The sequence below is a fragment of the Phyllobates terribilis genome, unplaced genomic scaffold (assembly GCF_046119375.1).
Source record: "Phyllobates terribilis strain yellow unplaced genomic scaffold, ASM4611937v1 Scaffold_1__5_contigs__length_1240528914, whole genome shotgun sequence".
In the NCBI taxonomy this organism is placed as follows: domain Eukaryota; kingdom Metazoa; phylum Chordata; class Amphibia; order Anura; family Dendrobatidae; genus Phyllobates; species Phyllobates terribilis.
The window spans coordinates 55,102,672-55,124,980 of NW_027362761.1; positions in this window are offsets into that span (position 1 = coordinate 55,102,672).

A 22,309-nucleotide genomic window follows, 5' to 3' on the forward strand; every position below is an offset into this window, starting at 1 on the left:
CCGGAAGCTGCAAACGCTGCTGCAACACAGCAAGGGCGGCGGAAGCTGTAGCCAACTTCCGAAAATGAGCTGACAGGCGGCGTACTTTGACAAGCAGATCTGGCAACTCGGGGTACGATTTAAGAAACCGCTGAACCATGAGGTTAAGCACATGAGCCAGGCATGGTACGTGTGTGATCTCGCCTTGCCTCAGAGCCTCCACTAGGTTACGGCCATTGTCACACACAACCATGCCTGGATGTAGGTTCAGCAGTCTCAGCCACAGATCTGCCTGCTCTTTCACAGCAGTCCACAACTCACAAGCAGTGTGAGGTTTATCACCTAAGCATATGAGTTTCAGCACAGCCTGTTGCCGCTTGGCTGAGGCAGTACTGCAGTGCTTCCAGCTTGTAACTGATGTCGTGATATCTGAGATGGAGGCTGAACATGAGGAGGAGGAGGAGGATGATGTGCAGGAGCTCTACACTGTGGGGGCAACTCTGACTGACATAGGGACCGCAGTCCTCTGTGTGGGGTGGATGTGTTCCGTCCCAAGGTTCGACTGGGTCCCGGCTTCCACTATGTTTACCCAGTGTGTCGTCAGGGAGATGTACAATCCCTGGCCACAAGCACTTGTCCACGTGTCCGTTGTCAGGTGGACTCTCCAGGTAACTGCATTGTTGAGGGCACGGCAGATGTTTTGGGACACGTGCTTATGTAGTGCGGGGATGGCACACCGGGCAAAATAGTGTCGGCTGGGGACCGAGTACCGAGGGACGGCCACCGCCATAAGGTTGCGGAAGGATTCCGTCTCCACCAGCCTAAAAGGCAGCATTTCCAACGCAAGCAGTCGTGAAATGTGCGAATTTAGGACTGTGGCCTGTGGGGCGTTGGCTGCGAATTTGCGCTTTCGTTTAAAGCTCTGGGATATGGACAATTGAATGCTGCAGTGGGACGTTGACGTGGACGTTGATGCTGTTTCTTGAGAAACTGCCATAACAAGTGAAGACTGAGAGGAGGGGGCATCTTTGCATGCAGTATGGACAGGGGATTGCTTTGCACGCGCAACAGGGGGTACTCTTACACGCACAACAGCGGAAGAAGCAGTGGTGACACCCGCTGACACTGGTTGTGGACCCTGGGGTTCGCCCCACAAAGTCGGGTGCTTTGCTGACATGTGCCTGATTATGCTGGCATGGCAGGTCGTACAAATGGCATTTTTGGGGTTATCAGCAGAGTCATTAAAAAAATTCCAGACTCTGGAAGACCTACCGGTTGTACTGGCAATGTCCCTCATGTTGGTGTTACGGGGAACTGTTGCCCGCCTTCTGTGAACGGCCACCACACTGCTTCTTCTTGCCTATTGTGGTACTCTGCCTCCTTCCCCCTGTGTGCTGCTGTCCACGCTCTGCGTGTCCTCCTGGCACGTTGGGTCAGTTACTAGATCATCCACCAACTTCTACTCTTCCACTTGTGCACCACGATCCTCCTCCTCACTTCCTGGCAATTGTGTCTCGTCATCGTCCACCTCTTGTGACAAATTGCCAGCGTCGACTTCCTCTCGCCGTGGCTGTTCAAATATTTGGGCATCGCTACATGGGATCTCCTCTTCCACCACTTCAAGCGGAGCAGGCAAGGGGCACAAATATGGAAATGGACCAGTGAACAGCTCTTCAGAGTGTCCAAGTGTGGGATCAGTTGCTGTCTGACGACACTCGGCATAGTGGGACGAAGGAGCATCAGGGTAAGGAGGAGTATGCGGTCGAGACTCACGGCTACTAAAACTTGACCGTGTAGAAGACACACCGGAGGTGGTGGTGCCCAGGTAACTGGAAGTATTATCTGCTATCCAATTAATAACCTGTTCACACTGATCAGTTCGCAATACTGGTGTTGTAGTGTGCTTCCCTAGTAATTTGGTCAAGAAGTGGGAGCGAGAAGATGTGGCTGTTGGTTGTGGCACATTTTCACCTTGGTCACGGCCCCATCCTCTACACTCACCATCACCAGAACGTCCAGTTCCACGTCCCTTGCCACGCGCCTTGCCCATTGTAAATAAAGTAAAATAGCTTACACTCACACTATCAATGGAAAAAGGGTAATAAAAAGGAGATTAGAACCGTGGAAGAGGAAAACCACAGTTCTATTTCTCTGGCCTACACCAGAATCTTTTAAACAGATATATTTGTGTCTGAACAGTCAGGGAGACACTATTACTGTTTTTTTTTACGGAAAAAAAGGCCAAAAGATGGATAATACAGAGATTTGAACCGTGGAACTGCAAAACAAAACTTCTAGTTATCTGGCCGACACCAGAATATTTTAAACAGATATATTTGTGTCTGAACAGTCAGGGGGACACTATTACTGTTTTTTTATGTAAAAAAGGCCAAAAGCTGGATAATACAGAGATTTGAACCGTGGAACTGCAAAACCAAACTTCTAGTTATCAGGCCTACACCAGAATATTTTAAACAGATATATTTGTGTCTGAACAGTCAGGGAGACACTATTACAGTTTTTTTTTACGGAAAAAAGGCCAAAAGCTGGATAATACAGAGATTTGAACCGTGGAACTGCAAAACCAAACTTCTAGTTACCTGGCCTACACCAGAATGTTTTAAACAGATATATTTGTGTCTGAACAGTCAGGGAGACAATATTACTGTTTTTTTTATGGAAAAAAGGCCAAAAGCTGGATAATACTGAGATTTGAACCGTTGAATTGCAAAACCAAACTTCTAGTTACCTGGCCTACACCAGAATATTTTAAACAGATATATTTGTGTCTGAACAGTCAGTGAGACACTATTACTGTATTTTTTTACGGAAAAAAGGCCAAAACCTGGATAATACAGAGATTTGAACCATGGAACTGCAAAACCAAACTTCTAGATATCTGGCCTACACCAGGATATTTTAAACAGATATATTGGTGTCTGAACAGGGGGGGGGGGGGGAATACCAAAAGGTTAATAAGATGCGCATTTGTACAGTCTGACTGAGGGAAAAAAATACAGGATTTAGATGAAAAAAAAAAGGATTTTTCCTGGCTCCTGAGACCGGGGGATAAGTCTAGCAATTTGACCAGCAGGAGCACACAGGACTGTAATGCAGTGTTTGCTGGTATAACCACTGCGTCTCCTATACAGCCTGCCTGCCTGATATCTGGGATGGATATCAGTCCTGAGAAGGACTGTTTGTTTGATTTGGCAGGCTTTAGAGACCCTACACTAACTATTTCGCAGTATAAATCTCTTCCTAGCTCTGCAGCACTGACCCTACACTGTCTGATCTGGAGCGACTGTGTCCAAGATGGCGGCGCCCGGTTTTAAACACTCGTGATGACGCTATGCGGGCAGGCAATCACTGTAATGCCCACAAACAACATGGCTGCATCATTGCAATGACTACCTGGCAATCCCTGCATGTTCATTGGTTCTGTAAAGAGCGCCAAACGTGCAGGGCGGAGACCCGAGCTCCCACCCGAGTAACCCGTAAATGCTCGTTGCTCGACGAACATCCGGATTAGCAAGATGCTCGGGCGAGTACCGAGCAGTGTCGAGCATGCTCGCTCAACACTAATGGTAACTATTAATGAGCGAGCACTAAAATACCGGGTGTTAGAACCCTCCTGTTTGTTTTTTTCCATCTTGTGTTTTGCGGTCACGTGACCATCTGCCTTTATATTCCAGCTCCGCCGTTTTGGCTGTGCTGGACTTCAGTGTTTGACTGTCTCTCTGGCCAGGTGCTTCGGTGCCTTTCTCTGTCAGTTCGCTTGGTCCTTCTGGGACCTCTAGTACCTTTTTATCAGTTTGTCTTTTTGTGTTCTGCAACAACTTCTCTGTTTAGGAGGTGTCCCAATTTTTGTCCCAGTCCTTAGTTCCTTATGCTATAGGACTTTGTTCAGACTAGCTGAGGACTAAGGCGGGTCTGCCCGCTACATCGTAGGGATTCAGCTTAGTCTAACTGTAGGGACAGCTTTCCCCTATCTTTCCTTATTACTTGTTGCAGATCATAACACCGGGTACTTGTTGCTGGGTCGAGTAAATTGCAATGCTCAAGTGCTCGGTCCAATTAACAAGCCCAATGTAAGTCTATGTGAAACTCAAGCATTTTTCCGGCAGCTCCCCCCCCGGCGGTCTGCAGAGGGCCTAAAAATTGCCCAAATCGATGGGAACAGTGCTCAAATGACATGGGAACAGCATGGGGAAGACCCCTGGAAGCATTTCTGACTCCCAGGTCACTGCTGTCAACAATGTTGTCACAGGTACTACGCCACTTTTACAGACTCACAATAAAAATTACAAAAACTAAACCAAAATGGATTTTCCTGGGAAATATGTTAAGCAACATCCTTTCCAGGGTAATGACTTGTATATAAGGCAAACTAAATATACAAAAACAAAAATGCACCTCCACATCTTGGGCTATGTTCACACGTAGGGTTTTTGAAGCGTTTTTGCACTTTTGCATTGCTTTCAACCGTGAAAAATGCATTCACCAGGAAATGTCATTTTAACGTTTTACTACCTTGTCTGGCCATGTGGTGTGTGACAAGGGAACAGCATGGGGAAGACCCCTGGAAGCATCTCTGACTCCCAGGGCACTGCCTAAAACTATAATCATTTTATCAGATGTGATCCTATATTACTGTGGTAATAATACAGACATTTTTGGCAACATGACAAATCTTTAACTCCATTTAAAATGGGCAAGGTGTGTGTCAAGGGATGGGATAGTAGACGTTATGGTGATAGTGCATGCAGAGGCCATGGGCAAGATGAAACTGTACCTGCTGAGGGAGCACAACAAACACCCACGTCATGTCGAACTACCTTCCAGTCCCAATTTTTGGGGGGCCACGGAACACCACTTTTGAAACCAGAGCAGTGTGAAAAGGTTGTTGTTTGGATAGCAGATAAAGTTTCCGGTCTGTTTGCCACCACCACCACCCTGTGTTCCACTTGTTCCAGTATCAGTAGATGTGAGTCTGGGTAACATTATTATTATTACATTATCACCATTTATTCCATGGCACTTTACATGTGAAAAAGTGGTATACAACGCAAAAACAATTACAATAATCTTGAACAAAAATGTGACAGCGACCGGTACGGGAGAGGAGAGAACCCTGTCCGCAAGGGCTCACAGTCTACAAGGCAAGGGTGAGGATACAGTAGGTGAGGATAGAGCTGGTCTTGCAGCGGTATGGTGGAGCGAGGGTTACTGCAGGTTGTACGCATGTTGCAAGATGTGGGTCTTCAGGTGCTTTTGAAGGTTTCAACAGTAGGCGAGAGTCAGAAATGGTGGGGTAGAGAGTTCCAGAAAAGGGGGGATGCACGGGAAAAATCTTGTATGCGATTGTGGGAAGAGGAGATAAGAGGAGAGTAGAGAAGGAGATCTTGTGAGGATCGGAGGTTGCGTGCAAGTAAGTACCATGAGATTAGGTCACAGATTTATGGAGGAAACAGGTTGTGCATAGCATTGCATTCCAAGGGTAGGGTTTTGAACTGGAGTCTCTGGGCAATGCGGAGCCAGTGAAGAAATTGACAGAGAGGAGAGGCCAGGGACTAGCCAGGGACAGGTGGATTAGTTGGGCAACAGAGTTTAGGATAGATTGGAGGAATGCGAGAGCATTAGAAGGGAGGCCACAGAGCAGGAGGTTGCAGTCGTCGAGAAGGGAGATGATGAGTGCATGCACTAGTGTTTTTGTAGATTCGCGGTTGAGGAAAGTGCGGATCCGGGAGGTTTTTTTTACTTGGAGTTGACATCTTCCTCACCCTGATCCTCCTTCCTCCCACCATTCCGAGTGCCCTGAGACAGCTGATCCCACACTTGGACACTCCGAAGAGCTGTTTTGTTCTTCTTTCCATTTATAGATTCTGGCATCTCGCTCGGTCTACTCGGAAGTGGAAAGAGCTTGGATATGTGGTTTGAAGGAGATATTAGAGTCCAGGGTTACCCCAAGAGCTGTTCACTTTTCCATCGATAGATTCAGGCCTCTCGACCGGCCAGCTTCGAGCGGGACAACAGAAGATCGCATGAAGCGATTTGAGCAGCCATGGTCACCCGAAAGTGACAGTGAGAATCTGCAATTACTGTTGCAAAAGGTGGATAATGATGAGACACGATGGATAGAAAGTCAGGAGGAGGACCAGGGTGCGGAAGTGGAAGATGAAGCGATGGATGATGAAGTCACTGACCCAATCTGGCAAGGAGACAGGCAGAGCAAGGACACAGGGGGAGGGATGCATAGCACCACAACAGGCAGGAACAAGCAGTGTGGTGGCCACAGACACAAGGCGGGCCACTGCTCCCCGGAACACCAACACGACGGAAGTTGCCAGTACAACTGTTAGGTCTTACCGAGTCTGGTTCTTTTTTAAAGACTGTTTGGATAACCCCAAAAAGGCCATTTGCAACATAATAATAATATAATAATAATAATAGTTTATTTTTATAGCGCCAACATATTCCGCAGCACTTTACAAATTTTAGGGGGGACTTATACAGACAATACAGAATAAGCATATCTCATATCGAACGGAGTGAGGGCCCTGCTCGCGAGCTTACAGTCTATGAGGAAGTGGGGGAGACACAAAAGGTAAAAAGTACATATATTGTATAATGCAGCCTTGATATACTGAATAGGATAAATAATAATACATGGACTGGTCGCCAGCCAGTATGTGTGCAGTCCTGACAGAGGCTTTTATGTGCATGGTTGGTTTGAACCCGAAGTTGAAGAAGATTTTAATATGGGGGAAAGCTGGGATGGACAGAGTGTGTTTAGGTGATACGCCAGTCTAAAGAAATGTGTTTTTAGGGTTCGCTTGAAACTGTGGGTATTGGGAATTAATCGAACTGTCCTGGGTAGTGCATTCCAGAGAATTGGCGCAGCACGCGAGAAATCTTGGAGACGGGAGTGGGAAGTTCGGATTATGGAGGATTTTAGTTTCAAGTCATTTGCAGAACGGAGGGCACGTGTAGGGTGGTAGACTGAGACAAGGGAGGAGATGTAGGGGGGTACTGAAGCATGGAGCGCTTTGTGGGTAAGCGTGATAAGTTTAAAACGAACTCTATATTGGATGGGCAACCAATGCAATGACTGGCACAGGGAAGCGGCATCTGAGTAGCGGTTGGCGAGGAATATGATCCTGGCTGCTGCGTTCAGGACGGATTGGAGAGGGGAGAGTTTAGTAAGAGGGAGACCGATTAGTAGAGCGTTGCAATAGTCAAGACGAGAATGAATAAGAGCGACAGTGAGAGTTTTTGCCGAGTCAAAGGTGAGAAAAGTCCTGATTCTTGAGATGTTTTTGAGGTGTAGATGACATGAACGAGCGAGTGATTTGATGTGAGGAGTGAAAGAAAGATCTGAATCAAAAATGACCCCAAGACAGCGGGCTTGTAGCTGGGGAGTAATGGTTGAGCCACAAACGGAGATGGCAATATCGGGCACAGGTAGATTAATGGAGGGAGGAAAGACGAGTAGTTCAGTTTTTGACAGATTCAGTTTTAGGTAGAGGGAGGACATAATGTTAGACACAGCAGAAAGACAATCACTGGTCTTTTGTAGTAATGCAGGGGTGATGTCCGGAGCAGAGGTGTATAATTGGGTGTCATCAGCATAGAGATGGTACTGAAAACCGAATCTACTGATTGTTTGTCCAATAGGAGCGGTGTATAAGGAGAAAAGAAGGGGGCCTAGGACTGATCCTTGAGGAACCCCGACAGTAAGAGGAAGTAGGGAGGAGGAGGAGCCGGCAAAAGACACAGAGAAGGAGCGGTCAGAGAGATAAGAGGAGAACCAGGAGAGAACCGTGTCCTTGAGGCCAATAGTGCGGAGCATAGTGAGAAGGAGCTGATGATCCACAGTGTCGAATGCTGCAGAGAGATCCAGGAGAATCAGCAGGGAGTAGTGACCATTAGATTTAGCTGTTAGTAGATCATTAGAGACTTTAGTGAGGGCAGTTTCAGTAGAATGTAAAGAGCGGAAACCAGATTGTAAAGGGTCAAGAAGAGAGTTGTCTGAGAGATAGCGGATTAGACGGGAGTGGACCAGGCGTTCCAGGAGTTTAGAGATAAAGGGAAGATTGGAAACAGGTCTGTAGTTGGCCGTGCAGTTCTGGTCGAGGGATGGTTTTTTAAGTAATGGTTGTATGCTGGCGTGTTTAAAAGAAGAGGGAAAGATACCAGATGAGAGGGAAAGGTTGAAAATTTTAGTTAGGTGAGAGGTGACAGCTGGAGCAAGGGACTGAAGGAGATGTGAGGGAATAGGGTCGCTGGTGCAGGTGGTAGGGCGAGAAGATGCAAGGAGCCTGATCACTTCATCTTCCGTGACTGGTTCGAAGTCAGAAAATGAGCAAGATACAATGTGGCGGGGGGGAGCATGCATAACATTTGGGGATTGGGAGAAAATTTCCTGTCGGATATGGTCAATTTTTTCTTTGAAATAGTTAGCCAGATCGTCAGCGCTGAGGTCGGTGGTCGGGGCCTGTGCTGTTTGATTGAGGAGAGAATGAAACGTGTCAAAGAGTCGTTTAGGATTATTGGAAAGTGAGATGATGAGGTTAATAAAGTAGGTTTGTTTGGAGAGGTGAAGGGCAGAGTTATATGTTTTCAACATAAATTTATAGTGGAGGAAATCTTCGGGCAGATTTGATTTTCTCCACAGCCGTTCAGCGCACCTGGAGTACCTCTGGAGAAGACGTGTTTGAGGCGTGTGCCAGGGTTGTCGCCGTCTATGCCGAATTGTTCTTTGTGTAGGAGGTGCGGCTTCATCCAGGGCGCATAGCATTATTTTGTTATAATGCTTCAATGCAGAGTCGGGACATGAGAGGGAGGAGATTGGGGCCAATGATGATTGCAACCTTTTTATAAATTTCTGGGTGTTAATGGCGCGTAAATTTCTATAAGTGTGGACGGTGGGAGTGTCTTGAGTAGAGTCACAGTTCTTGACAGAGAATGAAAGAAGATTATGGTCAGAGAGTGGAAGGGGAGAGTTAGTAAAGTCATGTACTGAGCAAAGCCGGGAGAAGATCAGGTCCAATGTGTTCCCGTCCTCATGTGTAGGAGAATTAGCAAGCTGTGAAAGGCCGAAGGAGGAGGTTAATGATAAAAGATGCGTGGCAGATGGGGAAAGAGGATCGCCAATTGGGATGTTAAAGTCTCCCATGATTATCGTGGGGATGTCGCAGGATAGAAAATTTGTAAGCCAGGCAGCAAAGTGATCCAGGAATTGACGGGGGGACCTGGGGGGCGATAGACAACCGCCACTCGCAGGGAGAAGGGCCGGTAGAGTCTGACTGTGTGGGCCTCAAAGGATGGGAAGATAAGGGAGGGTACAGGGGGGATAACCTGAAAAGTACATTTTGTTGAAAGAAGCAGACCAACACCTCCACCTGATCTGTTGTCAGGTCGCGGGGTATGAGAGAAATGTAGGCCACCATAGGAGAGAGCTGCAGCGGCGGTGGTGTCCGACTGCTGGATCCAGGTTTCAGTGAGAGCCAGAAGGTTGAGGGAATTAGAGAGGAAAAAGTCATGGATGTAAGAGAGTTTATTACAAGCTGAGCGTGCATTCCAAAGGGCACAGTTGAATGAGACAGAAGATATGCAGGGAATATTAATGAGATTAGCAGGGTTTCTGAATGCAACAGGGAAAGAGTTAGTGTTATTATTACTGGAGGGTCCTGGGTTGGGAGAAATATCACCTGCGACTAATAGAAGGAAGATACAGAGAGTGAGCAGATGATTGAGTGATTTGTGAGAGCGTTTCCTGCGTTGTATGGTGGGAATGAATGGATCTGCGTGGTATAACATTGTGAAGAGAGCATGACAACTGTACATAGGAGAAGAGAGGAGTGAGGGATTAATATGGATGAAGTGTGCCGCATTTGTGGGAGAACGGTGAATGTGGATGATTGTAGCAACCAGAAAATAAATGGCACAGATACAAATGGTGAATACTGTTTGCCAAAAAGATGACCTGTAAGCAAGTTTGTTGGTTTGTCTTGCATGTCTTACCTGTCTCCTGCCCTGTCCAACTGCCATTTTCTAACTGCCAGGGCACTTTGCTAAATTATGGCACTTCGATAAAGTATGCATAAATGCTATATGCATAAATGCCCCCGCATAAATGCTGCCCCTTAACTAAGTCTCAATATATAGGGACGTATCTGCTTAGATCTGCACAGATTTAACTCATTAACAATCAATCACTAGCTTAAAAGACAACAGGAGACCATAAAGTGCAGGGAAAAAAAAAACAGACTAGTAAACTCGGCATGGATCATAAACTCTTAAAGTAAGTGTGATGACCTTTAAGTATCATGGAATAAAAAAGCTAGAGGAGTGAAAAAATATATACCAGAAATTGATAGGCTGCAGAGCATTGCATGGAGATATAATGCAGTTTTCAGGACAGATCACACAAGCAGTGAAAAATATATATCAGAAATTGATAGGCTGCAGAGCATTGCATGGAGATATAATGCAGTTTTCAGGACAGATCACACAAGCAGTGAAAAATATATACCAGAAATTGATAGGCTGCAGAGCATTGCATGGAGATATAATGCAGTTTTCAGGACAGATCACACAAGCAGTGAAAAATATATACCAGAATTTGATAGGCTGCAGAGCATTGCATGGAGATATAATGCAGTTTTCAGGACAGATCACACAAGCAGTGAAAAATATATACCAGAAATTGATAGGCTGCAGAGCATTGCATGGAGATATAATGCAGTTTTCAGGACAGATCACACAAGCAGTGAAAAATATATACCAGAAATTGATAGGCTGCAGAGCATTGCATGGAGATATAATGCAGTTTTCAGGACAGATCACACAAGCAGTGAAAAATATATACCTGTAAGAAGAGAAGAAAGATGAATATTAGCAATGCCATTTTCTAACTGCCAGGGCACTTTGCTAAATTATGGCACTTCGATAAAGTATGCATAAATGCTATATGCATAAATGCCCCCGCATAAAATCTACCAGGCCAGCATCAGCAAGAGCACCAAAACTATCAGCCTGACCACCACCAGCATGTTCAGGCACATGACAGCAAAGCACTTGACTATCTGGGCCAAACACCAAGGTCCAGAAATAGTGTCTGCGGGTGACACCACTGCCACTTCCGCTGTTGTGCGTGCACGCCAATGCCCTGTCCATGGCGCATGCGAAGATGCCTCCCACCCTGCACCTGTTATTGCAGACTTGCAACCATCACCATCCACATCCGTGTCCCTTTGCAGCGTTCAGTTGTCCCTACCACAGTCCTTGGAGTGCAAGCACAGGTATGCAGCCACCCATCCACCCACATGCCGCAATACTAAACTGCAACATTTCTGAACTGCTTGCACTTGAAATATTGCCTTTTAGGCTCGTGGAGGCGGAAGGTTTCCACAACCTCATTTCCAGCGGCGGCCGGGTGTCCATACTCGGACCCCAGCCGCCACCCTTTCTCCCGGTATTGTCTCCGCCTTCTACAAGCGCGAGTGCCAGAACATTACCAGTGCCCTCCCCAGTGCACTTAAGTGGTAAGGACCACCTAACCACAAACACATGGACAAGTGAATGTGGCCAGGGACGGTTCATCTCACTGACACATTCCACTGGGTTAATATTGTGGAAGCCGGGACCCAGTGGGACCCCGGGACAGAACACGTTCTCCCGACGCAGAGGATTGCGGGCCCTGGGTCAATCAGTGTTACGCCTACATTCTACAGCTCCTGCACCACCTTCTCCTCCTCTTCTTCATCCACCATCTCCATCACTTTATTCATTTTTTCAGGACATATTCCAGATTATTTACTTAAACTTCGTGTGTGCCAATAACAATAAGCAGGACTGTATTCTTAGACGACAAACTGCACACCGTTGCAGAGTTGTTGAAAGCTGTATCAGAGAACCTGGTGGTGGCTCTGAAGCTAGGCTTCCAGCTCACCGACTGGTGTGCGATGTGCCTACACGTTGAAAATCAATGTTGCAGATGTTTGGAATGATTTTGAGCTGCAAAGAGCAGTTGTTGAGTACCAGCTTCAACACGTCCGTATTCAGGTCAGCCTTCGCACATAAGAGCTGATGAGTGAGCATGGATGTCTGCCCATGGATGTCTGACATATGTGCCCTCCTCCAAAACTTTGAGGACTCCACCAAGATGGTGAGCGGCGATGACGCCATAATTAGCGTCACCATCCCTCTTCTCTGTCTACTGAAATGCTCACTGCTCACAATTAAAGAGGAGGCATTGCAGGTGGAGCAAGGAACTATACAGGGTGATGCTACCCAGCCCAGCCTCATCTCATCCCAACGCGGATTGGGGGATAATGAGGAAGAGGAGGAAGAGAACGTACACAGTCGTACTCTTGGTGAGAACAGGGAAGTCTTGGCTGTTGGCAGTCTGGCACACAAGGCTGACTTTATGTTCCCCTGCCTTTAGCGTGACCATCGCATTGTACGCAGTTTGGGCATTACAGAAAACTGGCACGGCACGAGAGAATTCTTGGAGATGGAGGTGTGAGTTTCTGATTAAGGAGGATGTCTTTCTTAGATCAGTTGCAGAATGGAGGGCACAGTAGGGATGATACACAGAAATGAGGGAAAAGATATTGGCTGGTGCTGAACTATGGACAGCTTGGTGGGTGAGAGATATGAGTTTGTATTGTATTCTGTAGTGATTCTTTAACCTAACCCATGCAATGACTGGCGTTGGTGAAGCGGCTTGATAGAAAAACGACATTGGCTGCTACATTCAGAGGGGATTGGAGAGGTGACAGTTTGTTGAGAGGGAGACCATTTAGAAGAGAGTTGCACTAATGAATAAAAGAAACAGTAAGAGTTTTTTGCAGTATCAAAGGTGAGAAAAGGTCAACTTCTGGAGAAGTTTTTAAGGTGCAGGTGGCATGAGCGAGTGAGTGATTTTCCACGTTGAATAAAGGAAAGTTGTGTGTCAAATATGACTCCAAGATAGCAGGCATGCCAAGTGGGAGTTATGGTGGCACCACCTAAAGGAAATTGCAAACACAGGTATAGGTAGGTTAGTAGAAGGAGGAAACCGAAGGAGTTCATTTTTGGAGATATTAAGTTCAGGCTCTTGTTGAAGAATTAACAAAATAAAAAAATTCCCATCTGGCAACACTGGCGACAGAGGTCACAGTCAGACAGTTCATTAGACAACCAAGGAGTACAAGCGAGGAAGACTCAAACCAGAAGCGGCAGAGGAAGGAGAACGCTGTCAAAGGACAGTTTTCTCAGACCCTTCCAGCGCCCAGGCCCTGATACACGGGGTACTCTGACAGTTTTAGAAGATGCAAGCTGGACACGTGGCATGAACTGTCTTTCTACACCTTGGAGGTCTTGGCAGCTAGCATTTTGTCAGAGATAGTTTTTAGTGCCTCCGGGGGCATTATAACTGATAAAACTTAGAGGCGCATCCGCCTGTCAACTGAAAATGCTGACAGGCTGACTCTTATAATAATGAACAAGGGATGAATTGGACCAGACTTCTCAACACTACCAGATGATAGCATCAAACATAAACTTAAATCCAATGGTTATTTTTGGGGGGTCTATTCCCTTGCACCCCTTCACACCCAGACATGGGTATACCCTTCAGGAATTGTTCTATTTTATGTCGCCCTCCTCCTTCTCCTCATCCTCCACCACCACCACCACATCACCAGGGAGCTGGCCTGTAATTTACTTATACACATTATTTTTTTAAGGGTGTTTCTGATTAGAGACGAGCAAATATTTCAATATTCGTTTCGGATTACAATCGCCGTTTTTTGCAATATTCGCCAATGTAATTGTCGAATATTCGCCGAACATTGCCAAACACCATTGGATTCAATGGGTGCCAAAACCAAACGTATACACAAAACCTTCAAATGGGACCAAAAGCTGCCAAAACACATCAATTTAGGGGCAGTCACCAGGAAAGTGCCATCAATTGACCCAGAGTATAAGTAGTATAATTGTTATTACTTATTGTTATAGCACCACTTATTCCATTGCGCTTTACATATGAAAATAGGTCACTGACTGGTACAAGAGCAGAGAGGGCCCTGACTGTGAGGGCGCACAAACAGTCTATAAGGGATGGGTGAGGATACAGTAGGTGAGGGTGGTCGTGCAGCGGTATGGTGGAGCAAGGGTTACTGCAGGTTGTAGGCTTGTTGGAAGAGGTGAGTCTTCATTTTAAAGGTTTCAACAGTAGGCGAGAGTCTGATATGTTGTGGTACAGAGTTCAAGAGTAGAAGGGATGCAGGTATATACCGGGAGACTAGGTCACAGATATATGGAGCAGGCAGGTTGTGGATGGCTTTGCATGTCATGGTTATGGTTTTGAGCTAAAGTCTCTGGCCAATGGGGAGCCAGTGAAGGGATAGATTGGAATCTTATAGATTGCAGGAGCCAGTCCACAGTAAAAAAGCAGCCACAGAGTGTCGAGGAACCTTCCCACAGACTTTTCTTAGCTAGGGCTACTTCTCAGCAGGGTCTGATGGTCCCACCAGAGACCTGGAGACTCCTCCAGTGGGCCCTGGCTTCTCCTTCAGGAGAGTTCATAGTGCCGAGGTGAGGCTGTGATGATAATTGAGGCCACCATCTCCTTACCTTCTGCTAGTACTTTTCTATGGGAATCAGATTAGCTCCAACCAGCCTGGAATATTTCCAGTGAACTATGGCACAACGCCATGGTATTAGCAGTGCCCCCAGTACCAGTAGTGAAGCCATCCACAATTTCCTTTTCTTCTGCCCAAATACATTAGTTTCTCAAAAAGGACCTGAATATACTGAGTGACAGTAGGTGCAAGTTTCTCCAGCATGTTAGATATCAGAGGGAGAACAAAGAGGGCAGCACAGTGACTCAGTGGTTAGCACTAAAGCCTTGCAGTGCTGGGGTCCTGGGTTCAAATCCCACCAAGGACAACATCTGCAAGGATTTTGTATGTTCTCCTCGTGTTTGCGTGGATTTACCCCTCAGTAAAAAAGCAGCCATAGAGTGTCAAGGAACTTTCCCACAGACTTTTCTTAGCCATGGCTGCTTCTCAAAAGGGTTGGACTGGCCCACCAGAAAATCCTCGGGTAGGCCCTGGCTTCTCCATCAAGAGAGTTCATGATAGCGCAAACTTTGAAGCTGCTATGGGGCTCTTGAGCGGGGGAGAAAGGTGTGACCTCAGAATCAAATCCTCTGGTGGGCCCAATGTTTTTCAGTCTGACACTGCTTCTCGGTGAGAGTTGTACTTCACTACAGTCATATTCTTTAGCTCGGTGAAAGGATTGGCATAGAGGGAAACCGTATCTACTGCGGCTGTCATTTCTCCGCCACCAGGTTCCGCCCATTGTCACACACGACCATGCCTGGCTGTATGTTCAGCGGTGAGAGCCACAAATCAGGCTGCTGTGTTACAGCTTTCAACAACTCTCCAGCGGTGGGCGGTTTGTCACCTAAGCATTAAGCATATTATCTTCAGCACAGCCTGTTGCCGCTTGGCCAAGGCAGTGCTGCAGTGCTTTCAGCTTGTGACTGATGTGGTGATTTCGGAGATAGAGGCCGAACTGGAGGAGGAGGTGCAAGAGCTGAACAATGCGATTACATTGAGGTTACATCGGAGAGTCTGGTTTTTATACTAAAGAAAGATCCTACTGTGTTTTTATTTTTTTTCATTTTTTACGTCTCTTCAAATGTGTATTGGTGTGCGTCCTCATTTTTATCAGCCCTTGAAATTGTTGCATATAGGAGACACACTCCTTAATAATGAGAAGGACAATTCAAATAAATTCTATATTCTAGAATATTAACTATCTTATCTGAAATTCTTTTATGGGTGAGGTACCGCAGTATGGATAGCGTATTACACCGATCCAGCCAGGTATCATTACCTTTTACTGTGTGCTGCTGGTGCTGCCCAAAAAAATTTAAAATCTATGCTATTCCCTATCGATAACGCTGTTAGATACATTTACAATAGGAAACAGGTGCTGCTGCCAGGTGGAATCATCACCAGCTACAGATGAGTGTTCATTCTGTTCGCATAAATGTCTTCCAAAGTCCATAACTTTATTTTTTTTTATTTCTTTGGCCTTATATACAAGTCATTACCCTGGAAAGAATGTTTCTTAACATTTTTTCCATTTCAGCTTGTTTTTTGTATGTTTTTTTTTGTCAGTCCGCAAAAGTGATGTAATATTTGACACGCTCACAATAATTGCTGGATTATTAGGCAGTCATATGGGATAATGTCTGATGGCCACGGTTTCAGGCAGTTGCCTAATAGTATGGTATTTGTCAGTGACCAAGTGTCAATTGGTTCAACAAAACACAGGTGGCTGACTTTAAAAGGAGTGGAATATTTGCCACCCTCCACAAAATTTCTGTATTATTACAGCAGTCATACAGATCACATGCGTCTGATCATTGAAAAAAGTTCCTCTGCTTCCACAATACAGTAATATGAATAAAACTAAAAATATCTGGCTGTATTCGGCGAACAAGCAAATGGAGCTGTAAAGTGGTGTACACTGACACACTGCTACAATATATAAGTGGAGGACAATATTTTCCACGTTCACTACAAATGGCTGGATTTCAACCGCAGTTATATGTGATACGTCTGACAGAGAACTATGGTTTTAAATAGCAGGCCTGTAGTTTACTAATACTATTCTTCAGAGACCTAGTGTGAATAGCTTGACTGACACACTGCAACAAAATGGAAGGCAGAAATGTCTGATTTTGGAACACTGTTATATGTGATATGTCTGACTGAGAATCACGGTTTTAAATAGCAGACCTGTAATTTACTAATATTATTCTACACAGAGACCTAGTGTGAATAGCTTGACCGACACACAGCAACGAAATGGAAGGCAGAAATGGCTGATTTTTGGAACACTGTTATATGTGATACGTCTGACGGTTTTAAATAGCTGGCCTGTAATTTACTTATACTATTCTTCACAGAGACCTAGTGTGAATAGCTTGACCGATACACTGCAACGAAATGGAAGGCAGAAATGGCTGATTTTGGAACACTGTTATATGTGATATGTCTGACAGAGAGCCACGGTTTTAAATAGCAGGCCTATAATTTACTAATATTATTCTTCACAGAGACCTAGTGTGAATAACTTGACCGACACACTGCAACGAAATGGAAGGCAGAAATGGCTGATTTTGGAACACTGTTATACAGTGGGGGAAATAAGTATTTGATCCTTTGCTGTTTTTGTAAGTTTGCCCACTGACAAAGACATGAACAGTCTATAATTATAAGGGTAGGTTACTTTTAACTTTGACAGATAGAATATCCAAAAAAAAATCAAGAAAACCACATTGTATAAATTAGATAAATTTTTTGCATTTTGCAGTGAGTAATAAGTATTTGATCCCCTACAAACCATTATGAGTTCTGGCTCCTACAGACCAGTTAGACGCCCCTAATCAACTCGTTACCTGCATTAAAGACAGCTGTCTTGCATAGTCACTTGTATAAAAGACTCCTGTCCACAGACTCAATCAGTCAGACTCTAACCTCTGCAACATGGGCAAGACCAAAGAGCTTTCTAAGGATGTCAGGGACAAGATCATAGACCCGCACAAAGCTGGAATGGGCTACAAAACCATAAATAAGATGATGGGTGAGAAGGAGACAACTATTGGTGCAATAGTAAGAAAATGGAAGAAATACAAAATGACTGTCAATCGACATCGATCTGGGGCACCATGCAAAATCTCACCTCGTGGGGTATCCTTGATCGTGAGGAAGGTGAGAGATCAGCCTAAAATTACACAGGGGGAACTTGTTAATGATCTCCAGGCAGCTGGGACCACAGTCACCAAGAAAACCATTGGTAACACATTACGCCTTAAAGGTTTAAAATCCTGCAGTGCCTGCAAGGTCCCCCTGCTCAAGAAGGCACATGTGCAGGCCCATCTGAAGCTTACCAATGAACACCTGGATGATTCTGGGAGTTATTGGAAGAAGGTGCTGTGGTCAGATGAGAAAAAAATTGAGCTCTTTTGCATTAACTCAACTCGCCGTGTTTATAGGAAGAAGGATGAGTACAACCCTAAGAACATCGTCCCAACCGTGAAGCATGGTGGGGCAAACATTATACTTTAGGGGTGCTTTTCTGCAAAGGGGACATGATGACTGCACCGTACTGAAGGGAAGATGGATGAGGTCATGTATCGTGAGATTTTGGCCAACAATCTTCTTCCCTCAGTAAGAGCATTGAAGATGGGTCGTGGCTGGGTCTTCCAGCAAGACAATGACCCAAAACATACAGCCATGGCAACAAAGGAGTGGCTCAAAAAGAAGCACAGTAAGATCATGGGGTGGCCTAGCCAGTCTCCAGATCTTAATCCCATAGAAAACTTATAGAGGGAGTTGAAGCTCCGAGTTGCCAAGTGAGAGCCTCAAAATCTTAATGATTTAGAGATGATCTGCAAAGAGGAGTGGACCAAAATTCCTCCTGAGATGTGTGCACCACTCATCATCAACTACAAAAAACGTCTGACTGCTGTGCTTGCCAACAAAGGTTTTGCCACCAAGTATTAAATGTTGTTTGCCAGAGGGATCAAATACTTATTTCTCACTGCAAAATGCAAAAAAAATTATCTAATTTATACAATGTTATTTTCTTGATTTTTTTGGGATATTCTATCTCTCAATGTTAAAATTAACCTACCCTTAAAATTATAGACAGTTCATGTCTTTGTCAGTGGGCAAACTTACAAAAACATCAAGGGATCAGATACTTATTTCCCCACTGTATGTGATATGTCTGACTGAGAACCACGGTTTTAAATAGCAGGCCTGTAATTTACTTATACTATTCTTCACAGAGACCGAGTGTGAATAGCTTGACTGACACACTGCAACAGAATGGAAAAGGAGGCCAATATTTTCCATATTCAGTTCAAATTTCTAGATTTTTATCGCTGAAATATGGAGCAGATCTGGCTGTATTCTACAGTGCTAAGAAGCAAATGGAGCAGAAAAATGGTGTACCCTGGATTGCTTTTTAAGCAAATAACCAGGATTAAGATAAAAAAAAATATTTGTAACTATTACAGCAACAGCAGCAGCAGCACACAGGACGTTCAATGGACCCTCTTGTTCTATATGCACTGCAGTGTGCCACATACACTGCCTGCCTGCCTAACTCCTGCTATCACCACTGAATATATGCAGCTGGACTAGTCCTCAGAAGGACTGTTAGTTCAGATGGATATATATGTTGTGGAATACCTATGCTAACTATAAACAAGCAGATCTCTCCCTGACTCAGCAGCACCTCTCCCTACCCTGCCTGTTTCCGGGGTAGACTGTGACGAGCATAGCAGCACCAGGTCTTATGTAGACCTGATGATGCTGTGCGGCCAGCCAATCACTGTAATGCTACAACCAACATGGCTACGGCATTACAGTGCGTGGCAGGCAATCTTTGCTTGTTCATTGTCTCTTTAAAGAGCGCCAAACTTGCAGGGCGGGGACCCGAGCAACCCAGAAATACTCGCCGAGCTAGTCGAGCACCGTGATGCTCTGGTGAGTACCGAGCAGTGGCGAACACGTTCGCTCATCACTAGTGGTAGATCGAGTTTTAGCATGCAATTTTCTCAAATCTTGCTTTTCCAGAGTCTGGAAAATATCTAAGAAAGGAACTCTGAAGGGTATAGTACATGGGATTGGATGGAATTATATGTATGTCCTTGCCCCCAACTTTGCCATCACTGTTGCTTTCATCCTGAAGATTGGTTATGGCAAGTAACGCACATTGTTCTGTGAAAGAAATTGCAGCATTGTTTACTGGACTCATCTCCCGAGATCTCAGTGCCGAGATCTCAATCTGCACAAGCCCCGACTTCGACGGAAATTTTCCCGGAGTCCACCGCATAGATAACATAGAAGTACGGGGGCCCCAATCTTTCCCCAAATGTCGGCAAGGCCCCTGCACCACAGAAGACCTTCAAACACCCCCTCTTACCAGCCTGGGACATGCAGTGTCGCACCTCCAGACATCCCTTCCTCCATGCGCAGGACCTGCAGTATCGCCCGACTCCTGCTGTCGAGCACTGCAGAGCAGCCCCTTCTTCCAGCCTCACCCCACAGCATCACACCTCCGAACACCTCCTGTGTCCCTGCCCCACCACTGCCGCCGCCCCTTGCCGGTAAGCTGAATTCGGACTGTAAGACGGACTCCCATTTGAGGCATTCAATTTTTTTTCCCTTCTTTCCTCCTGAAAATTTGGGGTGCGTCTTATGGTCCGGTGCGTTTTATAGTCCGAAAAATATGGTATGCTCTATTTTATATATTACTATTTGTATGCCCCGTTTTTTTTCATTTGGGAACATTCAGTTAATGGTTGATATTGGTCCCATTTGAACTCTTTTAGGTTTATATTTATCTGTGCATTTATGTTTTTGGACACCTGTTTTACTAGGCCAAGTTCAAAACTATAACCCACACCAATACTGTATAATGCTTGTTAAGTCCTTTTTGGCAGTGTTTGAATTATTGAAGTTGTAAGGATGGTGAAGGACAGGGTAGTGTCAAATAAAAAAACTCATACCATGGCTAAGTATATAGGAACCACTATCAGCAGCAGAAGTACTGCCAACAGCACCGGCACCAACTGTCCGGGCAGTAGTACAAACACAGGCCTCTAGCAGCAACACTGTCAGTTTCAGGCCACATTCACACATTTAGTATTTTCTCAGTATTTTACATCAGTATTTGTAACCCAAAACCAGGAGTGGATGAAAAATGCAGAAGTGGTGCACATATTTCTATTATACTTTTTCTCTGATTGTTCCTCTCCTGATTTTTGTTTTCAAATACTGATGAAAAATACTGATCAAATAATGAACGTTGGAATGTGGCCTAAGTGAGTCTTCTGCAAAAAATTGTTTATCTGACCATAAATGACTAAGAGGGATCATTTTAGGACCGTTAATTGAAAAAAATCCTGATAAGTCTGTCACCGTGCTGTATTAATAAATGTGCTTTTGGTTACTATTGGGTTACCATTAGTGATGAGTGAACGTGATCGCCACTGCTCGGTACTTGCCCGAGCATCACGGTGCTCGACAAGCTCGGCGAGTATTTCTGGGTTGCTCGGGCGGGAACTCGGGTCCCCGCCCTGCATGTTTGGCGCTCTTTAGAGAGCCAATAAACAGGCAAAGATTGCCTGCCACACACTGTAATGTCGTAGCCATGTTGGTTGTGGCATTACAGTGATTGACTGGCCGCACAGCATCACCAAGTCTATATAAGATCTGGCGCCACTATGCTCGTCACAGTCTACCCCAGAAACAGGCAGAGTAGGGAAAGATGCTGCTGAGTAAGGGAGAGATTTGCTTGTTTATAGTTAGTATAGGTATTCCACAACATATATATACAGTACATATATCCATCTAAACTAACAGTCCTTCTGAGGACTAATCCAGCTGCATATATTCAGTGGTGATAGCAGGAGTTAGGCAGGCAGGCAGTGTATGTGGCAGACTGCAGTGCATATAGTGCAAGAGGGTCCATTGAACGTCCTGTTAGTATAGGTATTCCACAACATATATATACAGTATATATATCCATCTGAACTAACAGTCCTTCTGAGGACTAATCCAGCTGCCTTTAATCAGTGTTAGGCAGAAGTTAGGCAGGCAGGCTGTGTATGTGGCAGACTGCAGTTCATATAGCACAAGAGGGTCCATTGAACGTCTGCTGTAATAATTACAGATATTTGTAGACATAGCTTAAAAAGCAATCCAGAGTACATAATTTTTCTGTTCCATTTGCTATACAGTATAAGACCTGGTGCCACTATGCTCGTCACAGTCTACCCCAGAAACAGCCATTTTCTGCTCCATTTGCTTGTTAGCACTGCAGAATACAGCCAGATCTATTCCATATTTCAGTGATAAAAATCCAGAAATTTGAACTGAACGTGGAAAATATTGGCCTCTTTTTCCATTCTGTTGCAGTGTGTCGGACAAGCTATTCACACTAGGTCTCTCTGAAGAATAGTATTAGTAAATTACAGGCCTGCTATTTAAAATCGTGGGTCTCTGTCAGTCATAACACATATAACAGCATTCCAAAATCACCAATTTCTGCCTTCTATTTTGTTGCAGTGTGTCGGTCAAGCTATTCACACTAGGTCTCTGTGTGGAATAATATTAGTAAATTACAGGCCTGCTATTTAAAACTGTGGTTCTCTGTCAGACATATCACATATAACAGTGTTCCAAAATCAGTCATTTCTGACTTCCATTTCGTTGTAATGTGTCGGTCAAGCTATTCACACTAG